Below are 12,670 nucleotides of genomic sequence, written 5' to 3'. Positions count from 1 at the left end.
TTAGTCATTTTACCTTCTAAGCAATATTCACATTATGGAAGACTAACTTCCTTAAGCATACTTAAGGAACCATCTTTCACAATTGTAGTGACTCTTTCTTAGTTAATATGACCAAGTCTTAAGTGCCATAGGTACCCCTCATTAGAGTGAGAAATTTTAAGCTTATTCACCATTTCAGTTTGAAACATTGAGTAGTTATTTGGTTTGATAAAATAGAGATTATTTTCCATCCATTCATTACAGATTAAAGAATGATTTCTGTGAATAGCAATTCATTTATTAAATGTCACGGAATAACCGTTATTAAATAAATATGCTACAGAAATTAAATTCCTCTTAAAACAAGGTACATAAAATACGTTCTTTAAAAAAATCTTTCTAAAATTATCAAAATGTAAAATAATTTCTCCCACTACTTCGACTAAAACATAGCTCCCATCTTCGGTCCCCATCGAGAGACTCCTATCATGCAAATTTCTCATTTCTTTGAACCATTGTAAAGAAACACACACATGGTTAGTAGCTCCAAAATTAATAACTTAATTGTCAATTGATTCTTCCACTAAGCAAGCTTCAATCACAAAGAGTTTTATACCTTTGCCCTTTCAACTAGATAATCCAAATACTCCTTACAGTTTGATCTGAAGTGCTCTTTCCGTTGAAAAAAATCTGGTTTGAAAACGGTTTTCTTGCATAGCGAAAAATAAAAATTTTGAAAACTGGCCCGGTTTGTGATATTTATGGAAATAAATCTTAAACCGAAATTGTATTTGTGTTTTTGGATAAGCAGATTTTTGATGTTTTATGACTTTCAACCAAATGATCTTCCCTGTTATTCTCGTACCACAAACCACTTCGAATGTTGACTCAAACATATTGAATCAAAACATAAAATTAAAAAAAGATTCCTTTTAGGGTGAAAAAGAAAATTATCTATTCTATAATAAGAATTGGTAAAATTGTTATTCTAGAAAATATATTTATAAGTTGAGAATAAATTCTCTTTATTTTTTGGTAGAATAATGATCTCTCAAAAGTTGTCTCAATAGCTCTGTCAATGCCATCTATTTATAGGAAGAGAAGGTAGAACCCTTATAGAGTTATAGAAGTTTAATTCCACTAGAAAAACAATATCCTAGTTTATCAGGATATAAGGGGCGGCAACCTTAGTTGATGATACTAAGGTTTTGCAGTCCTACCTCCTTACATTAAGGGTTTTGGGCCCCTCTAATATTAGGTCCAATTACGAGTACTTCATAAGCCTTTTTAATCCAATACATTGTAATATGATCTAACCCAATTTAGTTTTTCTATTTCTCAAAATAAACTTTAATATCTACACATTAAATGATTTTCTCACCCCAATTTTACCCCAGTAAAATTTTGACAATTTTACTCTCGGTAAAATTTTGACAATTTTACCCTCGGTAAAATTTCATGAAAATTCATTCAATATGTCACAACTCAATATGTTCACTATTATAGAATGATTTATTTTTATTTTTGGGCTTCAAAATAATCCAAAAACATAAACTCATTCTTCCATCATTTTTTAATTAAGTAATCCTATATAAGATTATAAGTTTCCATTTTCATTTCCATTTCCATTTCCTTTTCTAGAAACTTACATTTATTTCCAAATGATTTTGAGAAAACCATAATTATTCTTGAATGTTTCTCATTTCTCTTTTTCTATTAATTTCGTTCATTTCTATTCAAACACGCAATTCATTTCTTGTTTCAACGAGTTGGCGGAGGAACCGATTAGACATATGTGGTTGAGGCTCAAATAATTTATAATTAAATCTTGACTTTTTCCTATTAATTATAAACTCATTTAGTCACGAAGTCATTCCACTATAATATCGTGATTAAACTCTCCTCAACAACATACCATTACAAAAGCAACTACTTAATGCTCCTCCAGCGACCTGGTCATAAGTGTGTTACTCGCATAGGATATCACTGATCTTTTTTTGATAATATATGTTATCCCAATATAATCCTATTTTATCTTATGGTAACCATTACATATTCTTGTCATGAAAAGTCAATCACAATCAAATAGTGATCAAGTCATCCATCACAAAGACGAACGACCCATGGCCACGTTTACTTTTCATCAACCATGTAATGCCAATGAGAGGATATCATTTACCTATGTTTTGGGCTATGAATTTCATTATTTTGAATGACACTACATACTACAGAAGTCGTACACCCAATGCACTAGTTTTTAGTTCCTTATCTATTTGAACTCAGACTTTTACTTACATCAACGTGTACAAGTCACGCATATATAGTTCATCATCCACTCACGATTTAGGTATGTCACACTATGAACATCACAAGTGAATAAATCCATAAACGGATTCAAGATCTATTTGGCTTGGGTCCTATCCGATGTATTGTCAGTCCAATCAGTCACATCTATGTTTTTATTTTTTGGGAGTCATCTACTCTGATGCCCAAGATAAGGCATGTAACATCCTCACCCGTCTCTATCGCCGAATTAGGGTTACGGAATATTACAATACAAATAGAAACATTTAACTTCAAATAGAAACAATTATTCAAAAATAATAATAACAAATAAAAACACATTTTATATAAATTAAAAGTACATTTATGGGCCTTAAATCGAGCCTATGGGACCCTAAAAATAGTTTGGAAACGTTTGGGGATTATTTTGAAACAAAATAGTAAATTTTGGAAAAAGTGTAAAATTTTGAAAATAGGGGTCATACGGCTGTGTGGCTAGGGCATGTGACATAGCCTAGGTCATGTGGCTTGGAAACATGGTCTTAGGGTTTAGGGCCTTCAATTCAAAGTATGAGACACACAACCGTGTCCCAGCCCGTGTGTCCGCCCGTGTTGTGGCATACATTCAGGCCGATGACGTCGATAAATTTTTTGTTTTAAACTTTTCTCATGTAAATCATTTAGTTTGTTAACTTTTAATTTATATTGTATTAAATTTTCCATCCATAAGGTACTTATTCCAATTTTATCAAAAAAGTTTCTCTATTGTATTTTACATCAATAATACTTATTTACAATCTACAAAAAAAATTTAAAAATTGTTTGTATTGTATTATATTTATTTTATATCAATAATATATACTTATTTACAATCTATAAAAAAGTTAAAAAGGCTTGTATTGTATTCTATTGTATGTCTTCTTAATAATATACTTATTTACAATCTCTGAAAAAATGAAAAATTGTTTATATTATATTCTACCGTATTTTACATTAATAATATATACTTACTAACAATTTACCAAAAAATGAGAAACAATGAAAAAATGAACAAATTGTCTGTTTGTTTGTTTTTTGTATGTTTTCCTCCCCACTTAATTTCAACCCTAACCTTAACAGGAAATCCTGTGATAAAATTTTAGAACATGAGAATCCCGGATGGACATGGGCTCCCACATAAATTTTTTAAACTTTTCCCCCGATTGCCTATATCAAAAGGGTTTTTGTTCCCCCTACTCTATCAATCCCTCATCCATCGTCCATTAGAAAAAAAATGTTTTTGTTTTAATTATTTTAATGTATGTTTGAGTTCACGGATATGCGGAAGCGCTCGAAAACCCATACATTTCATTTCCCATGTGGGGAATGCACCAGGACCTTAGAAGATGTCGCATTGCAACTTGAGCTCCCATTTCACGGTGGTTATTCGGTCACGAGTTGAAGTATAACTAAGGCTCCTAGTTAATAGCGGTTATGTGATTATGGGTTAAAGTTTCATTCCAACAGAAGAGGATGTTTTATAAACCCTATAAATAAGTTTGAGATCATAATCATAGAGAGAGAAAAAAAAGAGCTCACCAATATAACCAACTTAATCTTTTTCTCCATCAAAGTAGTATCCTCAACCTCATTGCCCAAAACATGTGTTAGAGGTGACCGCATAACCACCGTCAACTGGGAGCCCTAGTTATATTTGAACATGTGACTATATAACCACCGTGAATTGGGAGCGTAAGTTGCAATACGACATCTTCTAAAGTGATGGTGCTCTCCCTACACGGGAAATGAAATGTGTAGATCTCCGAGCGCTTCCACATCACCATGAACTCAAACATACATTAAAACTATCACAATTTCTCCTTAAAACACAAACAAACCTTTTCCCCCAAATTTTCAACACCCAACAAAAAAAAATAATTTTTGGAAGGACGAAAATGTGTCCTGTTGAAAGCGTTTTCAGCTTGGGGCATTTTCAGCCCTCTGGCTACCACACCAGCTGAAAACGCCTTCTACAGGACGCGTTTTTTGTTTCTCTCTCCAAAATTGGCTTATTTCCCTAAATTTGGGAAAAACGGCCTAATTCGCGCATTATCTTCTAAAATTGACATTTTTCTTTAATTTAAACTATTATTTGAGTAGAATTTTAAGCATATTAAGTATCACTTAATTAATATTACACCATGTTTGGTTGGGGGGAATCGAATAACATTCCCCCCCTTATTCATTAAATGGTAAACCATTCTTTTATTTGGTTGAAGGTAATACTCATTCAATGGAATGACCATTACTTCCCTATTACTTGTCTTCCCGTAATAGTTATTCTTTAGTATCACCAAAGAATGGTTATTTCATACAACATTGAATAACAAAACAAAATTAATTTCCAGATTAGCCCTTTAAAACTTGGACTTAGAAAATATAAAATAAAATATTTGAAATATTTTAATATAATTTAATACAAAATATTTAATTTTAAAATATAATTCAAAATAAAATATTTTAATATAATTTGATATAAAACTAAAAATATTTTAATATAATTTAATATAAAAATAATTATATTAAAATGTTATTAAAATATATTTTATTTTTATTAAATTATATTAAAATATGATTAAATTATATTAAAATAATTATATTAAAAATGTTATTAAATTATATATTATTTTTATTAAATTATATTAAAATATGATTAAAATATTTATTTTATTTTATTAAATTATTTTAATAATAGTCTTATTAAAATTTAATAACAATAATAATAATCATCTACCTAAAAAATACGCTAAGGTACTCGGTCATTTCAGTTTTTTTCCTTATGCTATTACAACATCTATTCCATTCAATCAAATATAAGAATATCATTACAGTTCTATTTCATTCCATTCAATCAAACAATTGAATTACTAATTATAGCTCTTTTCATTACAACTCTATTCAATTCCAATAAACCAAACGTGCCGTTAGAGTTAATTACTTTAATTAGTTTTATTTTGAATAATGTTACTTTACATTAATTACCTAAAGTAAAACTATATTGCATGTTTAACATGTAAAAATGCTTTAATTATTATTTGAAAATATTCTATTATAATATTTGAATTGATAACTTAATATATTTTAACTATATTCAATAATTCAAGTAAGAAATATTATTTTATGCTAAATGCAACAATTAGAGGTATAATATTTAAATTTTTAATTAAATATTAAATACATAAAATCACATTAAAAGCTAATATATATAAAGACACAAATTTAGAGAAACTTTTAAATCAACGAGAATATTTTTTAATCATATTACTAAGTTGAGATCTAAAATAATTAGAATTTTAATTATCATTTAAATGTTATGATAATTACAAATTATATTGACATCTAAATATTAGCATAAGGTTAATGTAAAGTAGATGTAATAATTACAAATTTTATTGATATCTAAATATAAATATAATTCAATTTAAATTTATTGATTGATATTTAAATGTAAAGTAGTATTGATACTTACAAATTGTATTCGGATCTAAATATTATTATAATTTAATTTAGATATATTAATTCGCATTTAAAGCTAATTATAACCTAATTTAGGTACTAGACATAAAGTAGTATGGTAGCTTAATTAAAGATTGATTCACGTAAAATTAAGTTTTAATTTGAATAAAATTCTAAGTGAAAAAATTATCTCTTGTTGAATATTGGGCAAAATACTAAAAAAAATCATTTTTTTTAAATTTACCGAAATGGACCCGGTATTTTATTTTTTACCGGAATGGGCCCTTTTCCCATAAAGGTCGTCCACGTCAGCGCGAAGTCAGGGGACGTGTCAGCAAATCACGTCCCACGTCGGCGCTTTTTGGCGACGCGTGCGTAAATCGCACCGACTTGGACGTGATTTGCTGACACGTCCCCAAAGCGCGCTGACGTGGACGCGATTTGCTACCGCGTAGCGCGCCCCTGGGGATGCGTTTTCCCCGTTTTTCCCACGTTAGGTTTTTGGTTTTTAGGGTTAAGGTTTAGAGTTTTTATGATTTTTAGGGTTTTAGAGAAAAAAGTAAATTAATTATAATGTATTCAAAATTGGATTACGTTTCGTGTTTATGGGTTTCTAAGATAAAATCAAAGCAGGATGCTTTATGAGAAGAATTTGTGAAATCGCGCCCTTATGGACGCTCTTTTGCTACAGTAGGTCCTGGAAAAAATAATTTCAAGTTGACATTTCTGAGCACATGGTATAAAAAACGCTTCAAGTAGGATGCTTTCTGAGAAGCATTTGTGAAATCGCACCCTCGTGGACGCGCTTTTGCTACAGTAGGTCCTGGAAAAAATAATTTCGAGTTGGCGTTTCTAAGCAAATAGTATAAAAACGCTTCAAGCAGGATGCTTTATGAGAAGAGTTTGTGAAATCGCGCCCTCGTGGACGCGCTTTTGCTACAGTAGGCCTTGAAAAAATAATTTCGAGTTGACATTTCTGAGCAAATAGTATAAAAATGCTTCAAGCAGAATGCTTTATGAGAAGAATTTGTGAAATCGCACCCTCGTGGACGCGCTTTTGCTACAGTAGGTCCTGGAAAAAATAATTTCGAGTTGACGTTTCTGAGCAAATAGTATAAAAACGCTTCAAGCAGGATGCTTTATCAGAAACATTTGTGAAATCACGCCCACGTGGACGCGCTTTTGCTATAGTAGCATATTTGGGCTGAGGCTATAAATAAGGCAAAAAATGTTCTCAGAATGCATAAGTTACAGCAGAAACAATTTAGAGAGGCTAAGAAGGTTAGAGTTTCAAATATGAGTGAGCGTATTAGTGTTGTTATTTACTATGATGGTGATGTTTGCCACACCGAGAATAGGGTTGTTTTTTTGTCAGAGAATACGGTGCGACTGGTTTTTAACCAGAACATAGATTTGACAGAACTTCGTAAAAGAATTAGGCGTAAAATTTTCGGAACGACGCCAATGAAAGTTCTGCCTATTACTTATCGATTTTGCTCTTCTGTTGATCCGGTGACATATGACTCATTCGACATAAAAGGTGCTCATAGCTTGGAGGCAATGGTGCAGACTCATCTTGCTAGTGGAGCACCTTATATTGAGTTATATGTACAATTTACATCGTCAAATGATGTACTTGCGATCGGTTTTCGAGATGTATACACGACCCCTGGCCGACACTCGGTTAACGGATTACAAAATACGGAACAACCCATGTTTGGTAGCGGTGTAGAATGCACATCACCTGCAAGACACTCTGTCGGTGGATGGGACGTGTACGTCGGTGGCTCGATGTTTGATGCTGAAAATACGTACTGGGGAACGACATCAAGTTCTAGTGGTTGGCAATTTATATCAAATTGGGGACGTTATGAAATGCCCAGAAGAAGGGATGATATACTCCCTACGACGTCCACCGGTAAGGGGACCTCGTACGCTGCAGATAATTGTAGGTTAGAATATGACTCAAATGTGGATCCACCTCGAGAGCCCGAGCCCGATGGTGCAGAAGTTGGCTTATTTTCTGAACTGGAGCCTATTCCAACAGAACCTAAAAATGCTGAAAGGAGTTTAGATGAAGAAGAAAATCCAAAATTCAGAGCATACTTACCTCCAGCCCACATGCATAATGCCGATCTGTCTGCAGATGATGCATTAGAGTTTCCAGATCTACCACACCGGTTGCGTGATTGTACAAGTTCGTGGCTAGATTCGGGTGAATTTGAAGTTGGTAATCAGTTTACCAATAAGGATAGTTTTATTGGTGCTTTGAAATAACATAGCATCAAAAATGGTGTTAACTACCACGTCGTTAAATCCAAATCTGATAAGTTTGAGGTGAAATATGCGGTGCAAGACGGCATATGTTCATGGAAAACCTACGCCTCGTTAAGGAAAAAGACAAGGTTGTGGGAGATTAAAAAGTACAAAGGTCCATATACATGTGCTGCAGGTACAGTATTGACAGTTTCTGAATAATACTATTATTATGTAATGTTGCATTATTTAATGTACTCCGTTTATAGGTGTTTCACAAGATCATCCCAAGATGGATTCAGCTACGTTAGCTAGCTTGATACTACCCACGGTGAAGGCAGATCCTAGGACTTCAGTGCCGGTCTTAATTGTCAATATTCGTAACCAAATGGGGTACACGTCCTCTTACCGCAAGGCTTAGATAGCTAAGTAGAAGGTGTTGGAGAAGATGCATTGTGGGTGGGACGCTTCATGTAATGAAATATGGCAGTGGTGTCAAGTGCTAGAGAGATACGTCCCACGTGCCATCACAGACTTTGAAACGGAACATACAACGGTTGATTGCTACGTGGATGCCAAGTGTTCAAACGCCTATTTTGGACCTTTAAGTAATGCCGAGACGCATATCCATACTGCAGCCATTGGTACAAATTGACGGTACCTTTATGTTTGGTAGGTATACTCATCGGCTATTACTTGCAGTGGCACAGGATGGCGGTGGGAGAATTCTTCCAATTGTGTTTGCAATAACACCGGGGGAGTCGATGACTGAAATTTCTTTCTCTCTAGGTTAAGGAGGCATATGTGCCCCCAACCTAATATCTGTGTTATTTCAGATCGGGGTACAGGTATACTAGCTGCATTTGATCGACAGGGAAACTTATGGCAGCGCACACACCATCGATATTGCCTAAGGCATGTTGCTTCAAACTACTACAAGCAATATCCATCTAAGAGTGAACGTCGACAAGTGACCAACATGGGTATTTAGTCTCTATCTGTGTTATTTCGTTTGTCAATTTAAATTAGTTGTAAATGAAGAAGTATGTAATATTCGCTATGAACTTATTTTGGCAAGGTATGAAATAAATAAAAATCGTTTTCATTAGATGTTGACAATTTTACATTCAATTAACGGAGAAGTGGCAAACTACCTTTTTAACATACATTTCGAATAGTGGGCACAAGCATACGACGACGGCCTACGATATGGTCATATGACCTCAAACCTGGCTGAATGCATAAATTCTGTTCTAAAAGGAACGCGTCATCTATCGATAACATCGGTTGTGCGAGAGACATATTTTCATTTGACGGCGCTATTTCCAAAGCGAGCAGCGAGTTATGCAGGCCAGATGCAGGGAGGCCATGTATGGTGCAGTAAGGTAGTACAAGAAATTAACAAGGCTAATGTGCAAACGAACACCATGCACACAGTGTGTCACGATCGAGACAACTTATGGTTTCGCGTGACAGAGTTTGACAAACTGCACCAATGTGTTGTTGGGGGCCAATATCGTGTACACTTGCGAAACAGGACTTACGACTGTGGGATGTTTGATGCACTTCGTTATCCATGCGCTCATGTTATTGCAGCTTGTTAGAATCTCCGTCTAGATCTGATGAGCTATGTGAACGAAGTGTATAAATTAGAAAAACATGTACAATGTCTGGAGACATGTTTTCCCACCGGTCCCAGATGAACGTAAGTAGCCGCCCGTATCTCTTGCTCCTTTTAAGCTGTTACCGGATAAAGAATTACGTCACAAACCAAAAGGTCGACCTTACTCGACTAGAATACGTAACAATATGGATATCCGAGAAACAGCCAGTCAACAGATGTTGTGCGGATGGTGTAGGAATCCAGGCCATACAAGTCGATCATGCCCTAATCGCAATAGTTGAATGTAATTGTAAACAAATTGTATTTTTTTTCAATTATTAATTGATAATTGTATTAATTGTTAGTAAAATTATCAAAGTATATTAAATTATTAATTTTTAGTACCAGTCAAGGGTTAGGGTTAGGGTTTTTAAGTTAAGGGTTAGGGTTTAGGGTTTATGGTTTTTAAGTTAAGGGTTTAGGGTTTTTAAGTTAAGGGTTAGGGTTTTTAAGTTAAGGGTTTAGGGTTTGTCAATTAAATTATACATTTAATTATAATTTATAAATTTTTAATAAATTAGTTTAGGATTTTTAAGTAATAACTCAAAAAATTTTCTATTTTATTACTTCAAATAATATAAAAAATATTAAAATTTTTTGTACAAATATATTAAAATACAAATCAATCTCTGTGCCCGCTGGATTCAGTGCCACATGACGGCCGTCGACGGTTACGCGCTAGATTCCTCATTTGTCCAGCTTCCGGCGGGGATTTTGGTTCCTCCGATAGGGCATCTGGTTGTCGGAGTTGGGACGATGAGCCACCTTGATAGAATAGTGAATGTGGAGGTGTTTGCATCACCAACGGCGACGGTGTTTGAAACCCATACGGTGGTGATGATTGGTAAAAAGAAGAGCTCCCCAACGGCCACTCTTGCGATCCCTCGTGCCCCGCTAGCCTATACATCGGCGGTCCACTCAGTGTAATAGAAAATGGAGCTGAACCGGGCCATTGGCTCCAACCTGCCATAGGACTCAGAAAAGGAAACATATAAGGGTTAGGATACATAAAAGGGCTAGGAAACACACCTGGCATCATCTGAAATGGTTGTGCCGTGGGTATTGTCGGTTGAATTGCTGGGTCAGGTGACTGTTTCGGTGCTATCATTGGGCCTGGTGATTGAATGGCATGTATTTCGACACGCACGCTATCTCCGAAACAATGATCGGTTCTATTGTAGGTATATACTCATACCGATCTTCCCACATTTCGATGTAGTGGGACCAGAATCTCGGCCAATCCGTATGCAGTTGCCGTAGGTCGATTTTGTGGTGATCATCAAACACCTCAGGTGCCACGAAATTGGTTGTCTACATCTAAATTGCCGTAACACTTTGTCTGACTGGTGCATCTACACGGTCGCATAGCTGATCAACGCGACTTTCGCGTGCCAAGTGTTTAGATTTTCGAAGAACTCATCCGGAATTACTGCCCGAATTGACGGATCCTCGTATGGTGTCCATTGAAACTATATGAGCATGATAGAAATATTAGTTATATATATAATACTAAATACTTAATACCAATCGACTAGCGAATAATTGAAATATCAATTTTATTTAATACTTACATGTGCTTCCGACTATTGGTCTAATAGAAGCCGTATATCTTCAAGAGAGGTAGGTAATCGAGCATGACTTGCCGGATGGTTCCACCTAATTAAATATATTTTTAGCATACTATTATTTTTAAAAAGCTACATAATAATTGTAAAATCTAATATAAAATTTACCTCGTTATGAGTGGGAATGTGTATGGGTGGTCCACTGAAGGACGTAGAAATGGAAGCAAAACCGTGCTCATGACTGCAATAGTGACAGGCAACCTCTGATTTTTACTTTACTTGGTCGCGTCGCCCCGCACATCTCCCGATATAATGTTGCCAAGACGGCAGACCCCCAACTCAGTTCTCCAGCTGCTCTAAAATCAACGAGTTTCAGCAGCCATCTTAGATGTACGCGGCTCCGTGATAAGTCCGGCATCAGATAACCTCTAATTATCTGAAGAATGTATGCTCGAGCATATCAGATTCTTTCTACTTCGGTTGAATCATCATCTGGATCCGGGAATGTGTCTCGTAACCAGCCCATCTTGTTCCGACCTCCGTCCATTTTCTCCGGAATAGCACCCAAAAGCTCGTAGCACACCGCTCTCCAATCGCTAGATTGGACAGACCTGATGACTGGTTCCCCGTCCACCGGCAATCCCAATTGTAGACTGACATCTTCCAAAGTAATAGTGCACTCTCCACATGGAAGATGGAATATGTGCGTCTTGGGTCTCTACCTCTCGATCAACGCACTGATAAGTTTCGGGTCCAACTTGCATCCTCGGCCTACCGTCGCCACGTGCCAAAAACCCGCTTCTCGCAGGTAGTTCTCTACCAACGGTGATGGAGGAGCATGCATATTCCGGATATAGCATTCCAATATCCGATCTACAGACTTTTATAACAAATAATAAATTAATAATTATCTAAAAATACATAAATAAAAAAATCTTAAATAATATTTAAAAATTAAATTTAACACTTACCATTTTCATTTGTTCGACGGATATGTGCTGCTTATCAAGACGAGTCAATTCTCCGGCCATTGCTGAAATCGTACAAATTTTTACGATTTAAAAAAATTTAAAAAAATAATTATTTTAAAATTATTTTAAAATAGGGATTTAAGAGAAATTTAAGAGGAAATTGAGAGCAAACTGAGATTAAATATGGATTTGAGAGAAATTTGGAAGGAAATTGAGAGGAAATTGAGAAAATAATTGAGAGAGGATTAGTTTGTGAAAAAAAAAGGGTGGGGGTATTTATAGATTTCTTTTTTGACTGTTGGGGGGGCAATGGTCAAAAAAATAACCGTTGCACTGTTCACGCTCGGGGAAATCGCGTCCCCAGGGGCGCGCTACGTGGCATCAAATCGCGTCCACATCAGCGCGCTTTGCTAATGTGGACACAAATCGCTCTTACGTGGATGCGATTTGTTGCCACG

The sequence above is a fragment of the Gossypium raimondii genome, chromosome 11, assembly GCF_025698545.1.
Source record: "Gossypium raimondii isolate GPD5lz chromosome 11, ASM2569854v1, whole genome shotgun sequence".
Taxonomy (NCBI): domain Eukaryota; kingdom Viridiplantae; phylum Streptophyta; class Magnoliopsida; order Malvales; family Malvaceae; genus Gossypium; species Gossypium raimondii.
This window is presented reverse-complemented; position numbering follows the sequence as displayed.